The sequence below is a fragment of the Lygodium microphyllum genome, chromosome 10 (genome assembly GCF_053477565.2).
Source record: "Lygodium microphyllum isolate KBCC chromosome 10, Lygodium_microphyllum_v1.1.10, whole genome shotgun sequence".
Lineage (NCBI taxonomy): Eukaryota > Viridiplantae > Streptophyta > Polypodiopsida > Schizaeales > Lygodiaceae > Lygodium > Lygodium microphyllum.
Window position 1 is genome coordinate 54,787,016 of NC_141144.1, and position 18,607 is coordinate 54,805,622.

Genomic DNA, 18,607 nt, shown 5'->3' on the forward strand with positions numbered 1-18,607 from the left:
GGTGCATACTTTAGGAGTGAAACGAACTTCAAATAATATGCTTCAAGGGATAATCCTAGCTGCTTCAAGTCATAGAATTCATTCATCTTTTGTGTGTGGTAGGCAGGTGGCAGATACCTCCCTTGCAAAGCTTCCTTAAGCTTATCCCAAGTGACTGTCCCCTTCAAGATTGCTCAATCTTTGTACCATTGTTTCCACCAAAGTCTCACTTCGCTTGTAAGCTTAAGTTTGGCAAGCATGGCTTGGTTAGCAGGTGCAGTTCTTACTGCCTCAAAATAGTCCTCCATGGACTCAATCAAGATCTTGGCATCGGCTTGAATAGTCCTCTTGCCATCAAACTCGGGTGGCTTAATTTGTTTGAGAAGGAATTTCTTCTCTTGAGCCACAGCTAGACTTAGTGCAGGAGTCAGATTTGGAACTTGCGCTTGGGGTTATGTCTGAACATTAAGATTCTTTTGTTAACATCTTATCATACGTTCCCATATTATGTTAATATGACTAGCACAGCTTTTTAGCTAAGTGATTTAATCACTTAACACCTCAGTTAACATTTATAATCAAGATAGACAATTGTAAAAAGTCTTCCTTTATTCATGAAGGCATATCCCTTTGAGTGCATTTATTTTGGATAAGTAGGACTGGCTAATTGATACATTAGTTTGGGGAAAATAGGATTGTGTTACAATCGGCTACAGGGACGGAATAATAATATGGAGTGGGGTCATGGATTTTCAGGAAACGATAAGTTATAGGAAGCTTGGGGTATCCCTTCCTTTGATACCCGTTCTTCTCATAGCGCCCTAACACTTTGATTCTGTCAGTAGAGATCACTCAGGTCACTTCTTCATAGACATACTTGTTATGCTTGACTTGCCGACCGCTAATGTGCAAAGTTGCATTTATGCGAGCTTTGACAAAGATGAACAGCCTCATGATCTTTAAATCCTCCATCCACTTGATTCTCTTTAAGTTGGTCTGAAGGTACGTGAGTCGATGGGTTGCTATGTAGTATATTCCTAAGTCTCCCATCCATCTCCGCTCCGCACACAAGGGCAAAGGATTATAGATGCGGTCCATAATATTCATCATGCCAAGCCTCTGACGATAATTCAAAGCATGCATTGCACTCATGAACATGACCTGGAACACCAAGAACTTACTCCATGCTTCGTGACTCTACAACCCAGCATCCATAAGTGAGTAAAGAAATGTTTTTAAAAAAAAACACTGCTCTATTCTACTCACCCTCCCCTGTTCACACGCTTATTCCCTTTATTTTCCTCCATTAAGTTCCCTTATAATCTTTAGATCTTGTTGGTTCACTCTAATATCAACTATAACGTGTATGCTTGTCCACTTGTGGGACACGTCTTAGCAGCCCATCGGGAGGGGAGTCTAGAAAATGCCACCTCGCACTCGCAAGGAATGTCATAGGGTTTGCGATCTAGGTCTTCCCGAGTCTGACCCAAAGCGGAAGTATTCAGCCATTCTCACTTAGGACTGACCTGAAGTCAGGGTTTCTTTCCTATCAGCCAAGTCTCTAGGAAGTAGCTAGCGTTGAGCTCCAGATGAACCACTTTGTGTAGGAACAACAGAGTCAAAGTGGATTTATGCTGCACTTGGTTCATGGAGAATGGAAAACAAGAGGGATGTGAATCTCAACCTTTTGGCCCCTAAGGCATAGTCCCATTCCGCTCCCCTAAAACATCATAAATCGGGATTCTAACTCTACTAACTCTAGGTCTTCACAGTCTCATTATCACATCTTTTGAGAAAAGTTCCCAACTAACTGGGACCACCCTTCCGTAGGATGGACCCAAGTCACGTCCACCGCACTTTCCTCGGGTTGCTTAGTTATCTAATTACCTACCACATTATGTTTGACATGCAAATGCAGCTTCCTTAATTAATCAATTTAAACACAGGTTCCTTCACGTAACTTAGGTAGTGACATTTAAAAAAAACAATGTCAAGCAAGTTCCTTTTCCAAATATTTGACCTTTATTTATCATAGTCTTGGAATACATCAAGTATCATGCCCGAAGGCTATCCCAACAATCAACAGGATTGCTACTCCAAGTTTCACCCATAGACTAGTACACGGCCTCGAGATCCAATCTCAAGTCACCTCGGCCTCTTGTGTGGGATCCGAAGGCAAGGATTTTAAAGCCAGAGCCTCCCCTGGCACCCAAGCGTCCTCCCACTCCAAGCAGCACCCACGAAGAGACCTCTCGTGGCGGGTTCGGTCCATGTACCCGGCACGGCTAACAACCCCCTTGGATAGGGCCATGCAGGTAGTCGGATGTAACTGAACCTGCCTCTCCCTCCAAGCTATTAACCTGAAGCATTAAGTGTTTGGCCTTGAATTAGTTCCTTGAGCAAAGAAGTTTAACAATGTACCTAAGAGTACAATCACGATCATTTCTCTGGTCGTTCGTACAACCAACTGCTAAGGTGTGATTTCTTTTTCTCAAATACTCCCAACATTCCATCTTGGATCGTTCGCAACTTGGCGAGATTCCAAGGGCTTGGCAAGCTAGGTTGCTTGTTTCCCCTTTTTTTTTGGGTTAGGGTTTATACCCTACCAACCCCAATTATCCTTACCTTACGTCTCCTTATAAAATAGATCTTGGACAACCCCATCGTCCTCGGTTGGTCAATTTGCTTCTTGGCAATTCACAATTTCCCTAAGTTTGACAAATCGGTCCCCAAGAGAGAGAGTTGTAGTAGGGCGACTACTTGACTTCTTAACGAATCTAGCTTGTAATTAGATTTCGCCTCCCTTGGCCTAAGATGTAGTAGTAGCATCTTATGATTTAGTTGCAATAGCATCTGACCTTGTAGACTAGTTGCATGAGATAGGTAGCAGTACCTATCTTGAGGAATTACATCCCTTTGTCGATATTACTAGCATTCGTGTCCTAAGGCTTGGTGCCCTCTCATTACTCGCGACATAGAATGATCTAAGTACAAGAATGTTGGATTAACTCTACAAGTGCAATACTAAGCAACATTTTTAACTTAAATTAACCTATCTTTCCTATTGAATGTAACTATCATTTCGTGCGTATTATATGCTTTTCATCAAATGAAATATAAGCCCTTTTTCTTTTCATACATCCACTTATGCATGCAAGTTATGCTATGTAAATTTATAATGTTATAAAAACATAATCTTTCCTTTTTTCATGCAAGTCACGTGAATAAGAATGCAGTTGCTTATGCAAATTCTAAATAAAATATAACTCTTTTATTCCTTCCCATAGCAACTATCTATTCATTAATTAAGCATCCTTCTATGAATTAACCTATTTACGGTCGTCACAAGGGGTTTTTTTTTATTGCACAAATGCATTGTTTATTATAACATAATTCATTCTTTCCAATGTAAATTACCCAATGCAAACCTTCCACAGCACAAGAACATCACAATTTATATTTAACCTATATGCGAGATGCAACTAGGACATTATTGCATAAGTGTATCTTTGAACACATGAACCATATATTCAAAAATGCAACAACCTTTCATCATGATGGTGTGAGAAATATAAGTACCTTGTCATGCAATTTAAAACTTTTCCGAACATTCCTATGATATTTTTTTAAAAACAGAGCGTTCTAATTAAGTTTTCCCTATGCAAATTTATGCTTAATTCACCCATATCATGCGGAAACGAAAAGGGTGAATTTGATGGAACTTGAACATATGCAGGAGGGGTATTATCGATTCTTATGCTTCGGGTGGGGACTCCTACATGTGCTCCTCTTACTCCCGTGTGTGCTCCTCTTGTGTGGCACTTTGTCGCAATCGAGACTTGGGAATAAGTCGGGTAGGTGGAAGGTGTGCTGAAATTCTTTGCAAACTGGCGGTCCTTCCTTTCCACAAGGGAACTCCCTTTGCAAACGAGTTGTGTCCTTCCACGGTGTGCCGGTGAAACATCTCCTAGGAAGCTTTTTTGTGGAAGATTCTTGAAAGCTTTTTTTTAAACTTCTTGTTTCTGACAAGGGGCCCTAACAGCATCGTGCTGAGAAAGGAGATGGAGACGAAAATGATGTTGATGAGGGAGGCGGCGTCCTGGCAGCCTGGGGGGTGGCGCTACATGTCAAGTAGAGGGGGGGCGTGACACGTAGGCAGAGCAGGGGAGGCAACATTTTCTGAATACCACGAGGGGAGGGGGGGTGGTTCATGAGGGGGAGATGGTCATTTAACGGTCATTTAACGGCCGCCACCCCTACACCTAGGGGTGCATGCCCCCCTCTCCCACTCATACTCCTCTCTCTCTCTCTCTCTCTCCTCGCCATGCTGTTGGTAGGGGGAGAGAGAGAGAGAGAGGTAAAAAAATTTAAAAAAAGGGGGGGGTTCTCATGGGGGAGGCACAGGAGAGATATTACACACCTACTTCAGTCCGTTTGTGAGGAGCAGTGAGGGCTTATGACCAGAATCCCATATGCATAGTAGGAGACAGTACCACCACTCAAATCCTATAAAGCTCTGTACTTTCACTCTTTTTCTAATGAAACGACAGTACTCTTTTCTTTCCAGTAAAGTGTCATGTCATTGTCAATACACAAGATTGTGTTTATGAGTCCAAGTCTCAATCTTGGAACGTAATTCACTTGTGTAACAATTTGTCCTAGTCAGGATCAATGTCTTCATGAGTTTCTTTTTTCTCTTTCAACCTCCATAGCTTCCGCATCTGCCATGCTCTAGATCCCGCGTATTTCACAAAAATAGCTATTGGGGATGTACAAGAAGAGCAACATTTCTTTGTGTAAGACTTATGTTAGAGTCAAAAACAAAGATGGTAAAAGGGTTGTACAATTTCTTATTGTATGTATGAATCACCCGAGGAATGAAGACACTTTAAGAGATTATCTTTTGCCTCCAAATGCAAAGGAATTCAGAGAACCAACTTTTTAGTAGGCATAATTGTAATGTGGGACTATACTAGTGTTTTCTAGAGAGTAGTCTTGTCTCCTTACATATAGAATATGTATTTACTATTTGTTTTACTCAATTTACAAAAAGTATTTTAGGTTGGTTTAAGATTATGGAGACCATGTGCGTGGCTTGAAAATTGTATGTAGGGAAAGCTGAAAAAGAGTTAAGAAAAAATGGATTATTAGCTACAAAAGATGATGTCATTTTAGGCCTCTATGGTGGGTTGAGCTTTCTTGATACTATGGCTGAAATTTTAGCAGTATGCGGAAAATGAGGTTGAAAATAGGGTGCTTCAAGTATGCCCTTTAGAGATGTTTGAAGTCATAGCAAAGTTTTCTTAATAGGAATGGTTAATGTTGAAGTATTGGGTTGATGATATTGTTGAAACAAAATATAAGAATATTGACATGAAATTCAAGCTAGTTGCTTTGCCATTACCACATGACAGTGATGGGTTGCATGAGAAAGTGTCAAGGTAACTAAGCTTGCAAAATCTAAAGGGTATAGACCATAAATTTATAGCAAAGTTGAAACACTAAAAGAGTTGAAGATTGGTTGTGAGCCATTCCTCTTGCCTATCGAAAGGGATTGTTTTATGCAAATGTTAGCAAACATGGGAAGGAATTCGCATTTTAGAATACTAAAATAGGCTGATGGACACAAATATTATGGCTCCAATGGTAATTTTTATTGTTCCACATGTTTCATGGAGTTTAAGGCTGATTCTAATGCTCAAGCTTATTTTCCCAAGTTAATGGAACTAATTAATGAAAATATATGCATGAATATATTGGACTATCCATCCCCATACTCAATTCAATGGTTTAGTGTGCCCAAGAAGAATTACGCATTGAGGTTTATTAAAGACATGTAGCGATCAACAAAATCACTATAAGAAATGTTGGTGCAAGCTTGTATCGATGAGTTTGCATAGGCTTTTTCTAGAAATGCTATTTATTATTTGGGAGATTTCTACTCAAACTATGATTATTTCGTACTAGCAATTGAACACAAGGATATCATAACCATGAAAATACCATTAGGCTTTGTAAAGATGTGTAATTTCCATACATTGCAACAAACTCAATAGCACACATGGTGAATGCAATGAATAAGGTGCTCAAGGATTACATGCCATAGCTTATTATGCTTTTTTGGATGATATACCAATAAAGGATTGTGTAGAGGATGAGAAGAATGAAGAGTTGGATGCTAATGGGTGTATAGAGTTTGTTTGCAAAACATATAGCTGACTATGAAGTATATTAGCTCGCTTGGAAGAAGCACACTTGACTCTTTCAGGCCACATGTCTATATTTGGATTTTAGGAGGTCTGGATTGTGGGCCATATGTGTGGACCCTATGGCACAAATTTGTCACCAACAAAAATGCATGGTATTAATAGGATGTAGAATATTTGTGCTAGTGTTTCATAGGTCATACGTTTTTTGGGAGCATGTGTCTTTTACCTTATATGGATCTCACATTTGACGTATGTGTCTAATGATCTCTATCAGCTATTAAGGAAAGGATAGAGATTCTAGTAGAGTTAAAAGCATACTAAAGCTATGAAGAAATTGAAGAGACCATTGAAGTCAACATCGACATTGAGGAAGGTTGATTACCCAAAGGGGAAGCCTACAAGCGACAAGTGAAGAGAGATGTTTTGGGTATTTGGGTACTATAATATCCCTCAAATGTGACAGAGAATACTTTATAGGTGCTCATGTGGTCATTGAAATGGATTTCTTCCATTATTAGGCACGATTGCAAGTTGTGTGATTCTAAATATTGCCATGTTAAGGTGGATAGATTATATTAAGTCATTAAACCTTGAAATACAACCCAGTATAAGAAGGGATAATCCAATTGTTGCAGACATGTTGTCAATGGCATACTTTGAGGATGAAGATGGATGATGGATGTTGAAAAAGAATGTGAGTTTCATTGTACTATTGCTAAGGTTGAATTGGCAACTATTATAATTGTAGACACATATGTCATTAATATAGGAATAGCATTAAATGTAGCAAGTACAATAGATAAACTAATGGGAAAAGGTATTGTAATAGTGAATACAACATTCAATAATGTGCTTAAAGAGAGGGAGAGATATATACATAGGATGGAGCCATCATAAAAGAGGGCACTATACCATCATTCTCTTGTTATTCCATAGATGGAGAATAACACACAATTACAACTAAGTCACACGCTAAAGTGAAGAGATAGGTCACTAAACTAACAAGATAAACTATCTACAATTGAGTTAGATCAACTTATTTGTTATGCCACACATGATTGATAACAACTAATGCTACAACTATCTAACTCACTCAGATCGAGCTTGACTCTCAACACTCCTCCTCAAGCTCAAGTCAACTATGATACTCCAAGTAGCTCTTTAAAGTAGATGAATGCATCTCTACCAAGTGATTTGGTAAAGATATTAACTCTTTGGCATTCAGTATTCATATGAATCAATTCTACCTTCCTTGTAAGCCCCATCTCCCTAATAAAGTGATAATTTACTTTAATGTGCTTTGATCTAGTATGGTAAATTGGATTGCTAGAAAGAAGCACACTACTCATGTTGTCACAACCTTTATACTATGCCTTTGTGCTAGAGAGAGAAATTGTAGGCTTCTTCTTGCTACTCTAACCGATCATATTGCTTCCAAGGCTAAAAGCATATCCACTTGTCGACTATTTGTCATATGAAAAATCAATCCAATCCACATCAGTATATCATGTCAACTCAAGAGGTTTTCCAAAATCATAACACAACCTATGCTCAGATGTACCTTAATATACTGCATAATCGTGCTAAGTGAGGTTTGTGTGGCTTCTACATAAATTGACTAATCAGCGCCCCCATTGAGTAACTAAGGTCAACATCAACTCCAAGCTTTACATTTTGATCTAATGAAGTTTCCATGGGCTTACAGTCCATCATTCCATATTTGAGCAACATATCACATGCATACTACTTCTGTAGCAACCAAGTTCCTTGAGGTGTACTCATTACCTCAATGCCAGGAAAATATTTCAGCTCTCCCAATTTTTTCACTGTAAATTCAACCTGTAGCATGGATTTGATTTTAGCAATACCAAAGTCATCATCCCCAATGATGATCAAGTCAACTACACAAATGATCAAGAATACATAACATGTATCCATCTTCTTAGTAAAAAAAGTTATGATCTACACTTCCATCTAAAATCCAATTTGCTGCAAATACAAGCTAATCCGAGCATTCCAGGCTATCGGTGTGCTCATTTTAAACCATAAAGTGCCTTTTTGAGCCTACACACATGACTAGGATAATCAAGATATGCATAACACTAGGGTTCTTCCATATATACTTCCTCAATTAGACTCCCATTCAAAAATTCATTTTTGACATCCATCTACCAAATTTTTCATCCCTTATGTAATATTTCCACACAATAAAAGTTAGTTGGTTAGTTCGAAAGTTAGTTACTTAATTAATAAGTTAGTAAGATTACTAACTAAAGACTAACTAAGGTAAAAATTGACTAGCATTAATAGCTAATAATTTTCATTCAATTAAAAATAAATTTTTAAAAATCGAGAGTCATAAATCTGACATTTTTCTCAGATTGATAAGGACCGTAGCCACCCTTCACGAAAAGTACAATATAAACGGGACTTATGAGCCATATTAATCACTAGTATTAATGTGTATAGTTTGAATGGTCCAAAAATATTACATTCTTGGGGGGGGGGGGAACTATTATATTTTAGATATTATCCTAAAAAAAAGAACTAAAAGTCATTTAAAAGAAAAGACAATTGATGTTTTAGTTAGTTTTGGAGATTTTATAAAAAGAGAAATAAAGAAAAGTGACTAGCAAAATCGCGCGCGCCGCGATCGTAATCTACAGGCAGTAGACAACACTTCGAACAGAGAAAAGGAGTGAACTATGAGCTTTCTAAACAAGTGTCTTGGGGTTTTGCCCCCCTTTTGGAGCCAATGCAACCATCAGATTTATGATCTGAGCATCAAATCACTGAGTCTTCTAAGAGCCCCTCCACTCTTGTTCTCAAACTTATCCCCTCCTCTCTAATTCATTAAATATGAGGCATGGGGAGGCACAAGGGAGCATAAGTAGACCCCGAAAGGCTGCAAAAGAGAGGGAGAGAGAGAGTATACCCCTCCAAGATATTGAGAGAGAGAGCTTGAGAGAGAGAGAGAGAGAGAGAGAGAGAGAGAGAGAGTGTGTGTGTGTGTGTGTGTGTGTGTGTTACCCCGAGAGGCTGCACAATTTCCCCTCTATCTCGATCCTCGATTTAACCATCTTCTCTTTTGCTCTCCCATCTCGAATCTATTCCACCTTCTTAATCTCTTGAGTCTACTTGTGGACGATGGCCTCCAAGCGAAAAATGTCGTGTGCGGATGACAATCCTACAACCAGTAGAGCTTCGAGCGAAGGCATCACTATCAATCCAATTGCGGCACCGGTCGTAAGTAATGTATTTTCAAATTGATAGATGCTTATTTTAATGCTTGCAAGAGATGCATTAGGCTCCGTACCTTGTGGTGCTAGAATAGGTCATTGAAAAGGATAAATCGCATCTCAAATATTCAAGGATGAAGTTTGTGAAGTGCTTGTATCAAAGGGAGTTAAATTGCACCTAGTTGCTATGTGATGAATCCATGCATAGCATATGCAACATATGGGACACTAAAGTATCGAGCATCGATGAGTCTTTGATTAATCTTTACCAAGGATAATATTGTTTAAAGTTTGCAAATGCATATACACAGAACATACATGGGAGAGATTATGTCAATTTTACATCGATGACATGCGACTCCTTGCCTTAGGAGAAAGGAAGATAAAGCCAAGAAAAAATGTTGCATAGTAGGAAAATGCTAAAAGATAATTGTCACTTAGAGAAGAGGCATAAATGCTCTTGCTAGATTGATTAATTTTCATTGGAATGATAGAACTTATGTCATGTATAGTATTGGAACCTTTAGCATATGCCTTAGGCTAAAGGAGGGAATATTAAGTAAATTCTACTCTTTGGCCCCAAGGGGGAGAGTGAATATGCGATGGAATTATTGTCGCGTCTATTATTGTATTGTTGGAAAAAAATACAATTAGTTTTGTTGGTTGATTGAACAACACCCTAAATGTTTTTCTTTCAATCAAGGGATTGTTGCATTGTGATTTGGATAAATATTCAAAGGCTTGTGTTGATGGCAAATGAATGGCAGGGGTCTATAATGACAAGTTGCCATGGGAATAAAGGAATGCTTTTCTAGAAGATGATATTAGGGCTGATTGCTTTGATTGTGCTTGAATTTTAATTGGATTAATTAAGGAAGGATATTTTGCACGCATGGATCATCTCCAAGTTCACATCGCGGATTATCCCGAGAGGGCACTACTTGATTCAGAGGCCAATGGTCGAGTGGTAAAAAGGCCAACCACCCACAAAAATGGCATCTCACTCCTAGACCACTTGTCGGTCAGGTGGAGCTCTAGACATCCCTTGCCTGTCCAGAATGGAGCTGGAGATCCCTGTGAGCCCAATGTCTGGGACGTTGGAAGATCCTATTCTAGATAAAGGATGGAAATTTCGGTGCCATGTGATTTGGACCGGGTACTTCTGTTGGACAGAAGGAATATATAATTCTCCTGTGTATGGGTAGGAGACAAAGATTAAATTAAAGATAAGTTAAGAAACTTGTTTGATAAAAGGACTGCTTGTTTTGTTTTTGTGCATGTGTTGTAAATTACGTGAATGAACTCTATGCCCTAAAATGCTTAATTAATGAAGCTGATTTTAAATGTTGCACATAAATGTGGTAGGACCTAATTAGACAACTAAAGCTATCAAGGGAAGCGGGTGGACGGAATCCCCCGATGGGTCCCCTACGGCTGGGTGGTCCCAGAGAACTGGGAGGCTTCTCACAAGGATTTACCGTCGAATGACTTTAGGTATTGTTAAGTTAGAATCCCGATTTATGCTATTTTAGGGGAGTGGAATGGGACTATGCCTTATGGGTAGAGAGGTTGAGCTTCGCATCCCTCTTGTTTCCCATTCTCCATGAACCAAGTGCAGCATAAATCCGCTTTGACTCTATTGTTCCTACGCAAAGTGGTTCATCTGGAGCTCGACGCTAGCTACTACCTAGAGACTTGGCTGATAGGAAAGAAACCTTAACTTCAGGTTGGTCCTAAGTGGGAATGGCTGGATACTTCCGCTTCGGAGCAGACTCGGGAAGACCTAGATTTCCAACCCTGTGACATTCCTTGCGAGTGCCAGGTGGCACTTTCTAGACTCCCCTTCTAATGGGCTGCTAAGACATGTCCCACAAGTGGACAAGCGGCCACGTTACACCTTAGATGCTACCTTCTCACACTTTCTATTTTTGCAAATGAGCTAAAAGTTTCCTCATAATCAAGGCCATATCTCTACTCATATCCTTTAGCAACCAATTGTGCTCAGTATCTCTCCAAAGATCCATATGCCAGCATTTCACTTTGTACATCCATTTGCAACCAATGGATGTTTTTCCTTCAAGCAATCAGACTAAATCCCAAGTGTCATTTTGATACAATGCATCATACTCTTCATCCATAGATGCACACCAAGTTTCATCACCAACTACTTCATAAACTTCATAGGATCTTTATGGCCCATCACTTTAGTCATGTAAGAAAAATGTTTAGCTGAATATCCACGATAACTCAGCATTTCAATAGGCTTTTTGGCTCTCTCTGACCTTCTCAACTATGGTACATTATGAGATTCCCCCTCATGAGGCGATACATACCTATTTTTCCTAAAACCAAGATAGTACTTGACTATATATCAGGCTCACTATCTAAGTTATCACTTCAAGGTGACTCATAACTAGAATTAAGTGGCCTAGTAACATCTTCAAAATTTTTATCTTTTCCTTTATCCAATCTCCCCATCATTGACATATCCGTGTCAGTGGACATAGAACAATGACTACGCAAGTGACATGTCCATGGACTCTAATAGTAGAATACATGTCACATATAGGCCCACTAATAGTAGTCTTATCTTAAGGTTGAATTTCAATATGAGTATTATCTACTAGTCCATCATAAATGACCACATTTTGACCACCATACCAAGAAGGTAGGTCATCTATCACAACATCTCTACTAACCAATGTCTCACACGTAGAAAGATGGTAGCATTTGTATGCTTTCATGTCCTCTACATAACCAACAAATACAAACTTGACTGCCTTCAAATATAGCCTTTTCATTTTCTCATTTGGTACATGCACATAGGCAATACATCTAAAGACGTTTAAATGGATGATATCATGTTTATGTCCATATAGTTTCTCATAAGGCATAATGTCATGAATACCAATTGTAGGAGTTCTATTTAGAACATACACTACAAACACAACTACTTTAGCCCACCAGTAATAGTTTGGCAAATTCATTTCATTCAATGTAGCACTTGTAGCTTCCATAAGAACTCTATTTTTCCTCTCTACTACACCATTTTGTTGCAGTGTATAGCTGCATGTACGTTATCTTTTGATTTCATGCTTAGCCAAATACTTGTGAAATTCATGAGAGACATATTCACCTCCTCCATCTAATATCAAGAAAGAGATATAAGACCGAAACTCTTTTTCAACATGACTTTTGAAATCTTTAAAGACATCCATCACTTCATCCTTGTGCTTCAAAATATACAGCTAAGTGCAGCCATTGTAATCATCAATGAAATATACATAATATCTTGCACTACTAAATGATGCATTATGTGTTAAACCCCAAACATCTGAATGCACCAATTGCAACGGTCTAGTGTTATTCTTGACATGCTTGACAATTGGCTTGCTTTTCAAACTAGAAAGTGAATCATACATGTCCTAAATTCATGTACTTGAATTTTGGCAAACCAAGTACAATCTCCTTTTGTTGCATGGTTTTTAGCCATGATATATTAACATATCCAATGTGCTTATGCCATATTTTCACATCTCTAAGTACTCCAACATCATGAGCAAACATGGTTGCCTTTAGTTTAGGAATAGCAGCATCAAGATAAACATCCTACCATCCCTTTTTCCTTTTGCAATTAGCTTGCAACCATTTCCATATTCTTCAATAAAACAACCATCTCTATTGAATTTGGCTTGCAGATTCTACTCAACCATTTGTCCAATATACAAAAACATTTTAAGTGATAGATAGTACATATAGAACATCATAGAGACTCAATTTCTTTGCATCATACATGACTAACTGTACAAACACTTGTTTTCTTAATGTCATGTTGTGTATCATCACCTGTACATACATAGTCATGAGAACTTGTAGTCATCCCATCAAACCACTCTCCATGTAGGGTCATATCATTTGAGCTACTTGAGAGTCAATGTATCACTTTTCATTAGCGTTTCCTTACTTAGGCATATCGTTTGATACATGTGTCATGGCAAACAACCTATGTAGCTGATCATTAGTAGCATTATTAGAGGATAAATAGTTACCATGTTGTTTTCCCTTAGCTTTCATGTTAGCCTACTTTTTACGATATTATTTTGTTATATTTCCATACCTATCACAATAATGATAATATATGTCTCTATTCAACTGATCACAAGACTGCCAAGAACCACCTTTGCCTCTAGGTGATCTCCTTGTGCCTCTAAAAGATCATGATCTTGTTTGGCCTTGTGCATTTTAATTATTCCAAGCATTTTGTTGCTACTGTCAATAGTTATTTCAAGTGTAACCACAACCTCAATAGGCTCCTTGAGCCCTACCACCTCTAGCTCTTTGACTAGAGTAAAAGACAATATCTTTTCTTTGAGAGATACTCGAACAACCTATATTCAATCCAAGTTTGACTTCTTCATGTAGCAATAATGCAAGCAACTCATCCTAATCAAGATTTCTAGTCTTATAGAAATAGATGTGTCAAAGGTTTTGTATTCTTTACCCAAACCATTCAAGGGAATTGCAATTGTATCATCATCCTCAACCTTTGATCCAATAGAAGCAAGTTGATCAGCAATGGTTTTAACATCAGCAGTGTAAGCTTATATGCTTTTGCCATTTCTAGTCATGTTATTAAACTATTGCTTAAGCTAAATTTTCCTTACCCGTGTTACATTCTCATAAACTTTCATAAGAATTTTCTATGCATTCTTTGAAGACCAATAGTTAGTGATCTGCATGGCCATAGAATCTAATATGCATAATGAGAACCAATGTAGGACTTTAATTGATGTTTCTATCCATTGTCTGTTGAGCTCTCTCGTGCTTAGGAGTTGGATTTCAATAGGATCAACTACTCAAGACATATAAGATCAAGTAAGCTAGATGTAGTTCAGTTGTAGTGCACTATGAGAATGCATTTGCTACTCAAAATGACATAAATAAGATGTATTTGTCACAACCAATAGCAATGTAATCAAGCTTTAAAATATCCAATGCAACTTAGATCTATAGCTCAAAGCATTCCATAAGCATACCCATATGCATACATGACAACCAAGGTATCAATACATCTACTGGATGTATTCAAATTTCATCAAATCACTTTAAGTATAAAACTGCCACAGATAAGTGCTAGCTATATACTATATTATAGTAGTAAAATGATAGTTAAAATTGAGCAAAATGCAAGCTCAAATAAATCCAAAAACATCTTAAGACATTACCATAGCATCCCAACTTCAATACATGTCCATATAAGCATTAGTAGTTGCATAGATCTCATGCAAACATGAAGGAGATCCTTGCCAAGACAATAACTAGCATAAAGCTTGCTATAACTGGCAGTAAACCAGCTCTAAAGTAAGTAAATTAGACATTGCAATATGGAACCATCTAGAGCATGTAAAGAATAAATCTACAATCATTGTTAAGCATCAATCAATATCTTCAGCCCCCCCTCAACCAATGAAGTACAGTAGCAAAATATCACCCACGAGCTACAATACATCAATGTTTACCATCCATTAGCATTCTTAATCATTTTCCAAACATTTAATTGACATTTCAAGTCAAAATGAGAGTGTTTTCCACTATAGTAAACAACCAATCTGCATAGGTCTATGTTGAATATCTCAAAATCAGTGCAGAATTTGGAAAATTTTTCTTATGCAAAGTTGTAGACCACGTTAAAATAGGTAGAGAACATGGGCTATTTCTCCAAAATCCATTTTTGCAATGATATGGCTTCTTAAAAAAAAGGTTTATTGCAAGGTTTCTCATAGAGTGAAAGGTCACATACTAAAGGTCAAGTCCAACTCCACAACTCTAGCCTCCATGAAGAGTTGAGCTATGATACCATGTTCAAAGAGAGGGAGAGAGATAGATAGAGGATGGACCCATCAAAATGGAGGGTAGTATACCCGCATTTTGTTATTATTCCATAGATGCAATTAACACACAAAAAAAACTAAGTCCCATACTATAGTGAAGAGATAGGTCACTAAATGATCACACACACTACGAGTAATACTAACTTATCTATTATGCTACACATGATATATGACAACTAAGCCTACAACTATCTCACTAATCTTGAGCTTGATTCACAACATAATGTGGGCACAATGATGGCTAAATCTTGGACAGCAAAGAAAAAGCACTTTAGATTCTATGTGATAGCTTCAGAGGTGTTTTGGAAGACTTTTATCTAGGGAAACGGCTGAATATAGGGTAGTACCTTAGCACACTAACAAAAGAGAAGAATGGTCTAAAGAAGACTACAAGAAGACTAAGAGAAAATCCTATGGGTTCTTTCTAAAAGATAGTATCTTTGGAAGCATCCAAAGAAGTAGAAAGGGGTTCCATTGTGATCGAGTGGTCATAGAGCTCTACATGTACAAGTGATGTAAGAGTTTTATAAAAGTCTATGGGCTGACCATAATATGTTTGGGGTTCCACTGCAAGTGGCAATAGAGCTATACAGGTACAAGTGATGGTGGAGTTTCATGAGATTTTGTGGACTAGCCATAGAGGTGTTTGGGGTACCTTTGAGAAGATAAAGGCAAGATATTGGTGGAAAAGGATGTATCAAGATATTGAACACTTCATTGAATCATGTACTACCTCTCAAATGTATTCAACAATGAAACATACAGATGGATTGCAACCAACTTATCCCTTGTGTATTCATTATAAATTGGTGGTGGATATGCCTACACGTGTGTTGTAGAAGAGATATCTAATGCTTGCACTTGTGGATTTGAGAAATTGAGTGAAAGGGAGAGCTCCTACTACAAAGAAAACACAAGCTATATGCACTTTTCTTTTAGAAGAGCTCTTTTTCCATCATGATTGTGTGGGAAAAATTACAACTAACAGAGGATATTTGGATGTAGATGAGGTTCATGAATTCTTTTTTCAGTTGGGAATTAAACTTGCATTGAATTCAGCCTATAATCTGGAGGGTAATGGAAACAATAAATGGAGGCACCCACTTATCATTAAAGCGTTTATGTAGAGGAAGAATGAAGAAGGGGCCTCGATTGTTATCATATGCCCTATGGACTGACATGATGATGGATAGTGTAGTGACTAGGTATATGCATGCTAAATTGATGTATGGACAATAACCCAGCATGCCTATTAAAGAGGTGACTACTACTTGGATCATGTTTCCTTCAAAGGAGGGGCTAAATAGAGAGAAATTTCTAGCTCTACACATTAGGCAACTAGACTAGAGATCGAAAGACATTGAGGTAGCAATGCAAAGATTGCAGGCAGCATGGCTTCAGAACAAGAAAAGGTTTGATAAGAGGCACAGACCCATGCCAAGGATAATACATGAAGGTGATTGAGTATTGATTTATAATAGAAGCTTAGAAAATCAACATAGCACTATTTGAATGGTCTCTAAAATGTGGTTTGGTCAATATCAACAATTTGGATGAGACATTATTGAGGATCCCTATTGCAGGAAAGTAGATCGAGATCTTCAAAGGACATGATGCTAATGAACACGACGTACACGAGCTAAAGATAGGTACTATTCGTGATGGTGTTAAAGAGTAGGATGAGGATGATATTGAGGTGGGAGATTAGGGCTCTAAATGTGTAGAAGACTAAGAGTCTCGATGTTTAGGTTTGGAGAGGGTGACGACTTTATATCTATGTTATAAAACTAAAAGAGAGAAAGTATGCTTTTTTACTTTCAATGGTACATCTATGGGCTAATGGAAGATGGGTTTCATGAGATAAAGAGAAGTTGTACCTTTTTACTTTCAGTGATATGCATGCAGATTAGTGGAAGATGGATTTTATGAGATGAAGAGCTATTCTAGTGACTTGTTTGCATGTCTACTGGCAAGTATTAAACTTGAGAACAATAACACTAAGAGGGAAGTCAAGTAAGCCATAGACTAGGAGTTGTTGCATCTCTATTGACAAGTGCTAAACTTGAGAACAAGAAGACTAACAAGGAAGTGGGGGGAAAAGGGGAAAGTGGAGAAAACAGAGGAGAGAGGGTAGCAAAGGATTGGAGGAAAAATGGCACAAATTCACTAGATGTGGGCTGATTCATTCTTGGAAGGGAGGGAATCATAACCCATGCAAAATTGAAGGATTTGGGTAGCAAGGACGAGGTGGAAGCTTCTCTATTATGCAAGGGTGACTCTTGGCTAACAAAAGAGGAGTTTTGAAGCTTTCTTGGGCTATTCTAAATAGGGTCAAATGTAGTATACTTATTATCCACAAAGATTTAGCCTACTTCAACTAGTTCCAAGGCCATCTATGCAAAGAACTTCACACTCTACCATCAAGGGATGATTTGTAATTGTCAAAGTCATAGGTTTGAGAGGACTTGGAGCAGGATATTAGCATTTTATTTTTGTTGTAATACACAATAAAAAATAGGAATGTAGTATAAAAATTAGGCTTGTACAAGGTTTTCTCTATCTTCAATCATTTTTCTATTGATTGGAATTGCTTCCAGATGGATACGGGAATGCTAGACACTTGTCAAAGACATAGTCTTGGGAGATTTTGGAGAGACTTAAGAGCAATTCAACATTGCTATAATGTACAAGAAAAAGGAACAACATACAAAAATAAATTCCATAGAGGATTTCCCCCATCTTTATCTATTTTTATCAATTGATATTGCTTATGGGTGGCAACATTGTTCTTCCCCCATCAAAATTCATGCACTTCTATAGATATTTGATGCTTTTGCCTATCACATAGCCCTATTTAGTAGAGAAGGTTCTGATCTCTTCTTTTTCAAAGTTAGGGTTTATTTTGGGGAATTGATTTTGAGTTGATCAATTGTCTCAACAAGGGTTGAATTAATCTTGCAATGTTGTACTTGGTAATAAGGCTTTAGATTCATTTTGGAGTGTGATTTGTTTCTCTCTTCTCTCTTCTTCTTTTCTTTAACCTCTGCTCTTTGCACCTTTATTTCTAAAACATCTATGGTTCCAACTTAACCATAGCTTTCAACCCTGACTCTTGACAACATCCATCTATTACAAGTAAGGAATCATAAGATATATATCTCATCATTCTTAAATCCAAAAACAGACATAACTATACAAACATTGTTTTTAATACACTTTTGGCATATGCAATACACATTATTTATCCCTTCATCAAGTTCTAGTATATTCTAGTATCTCCTAAGAGTAA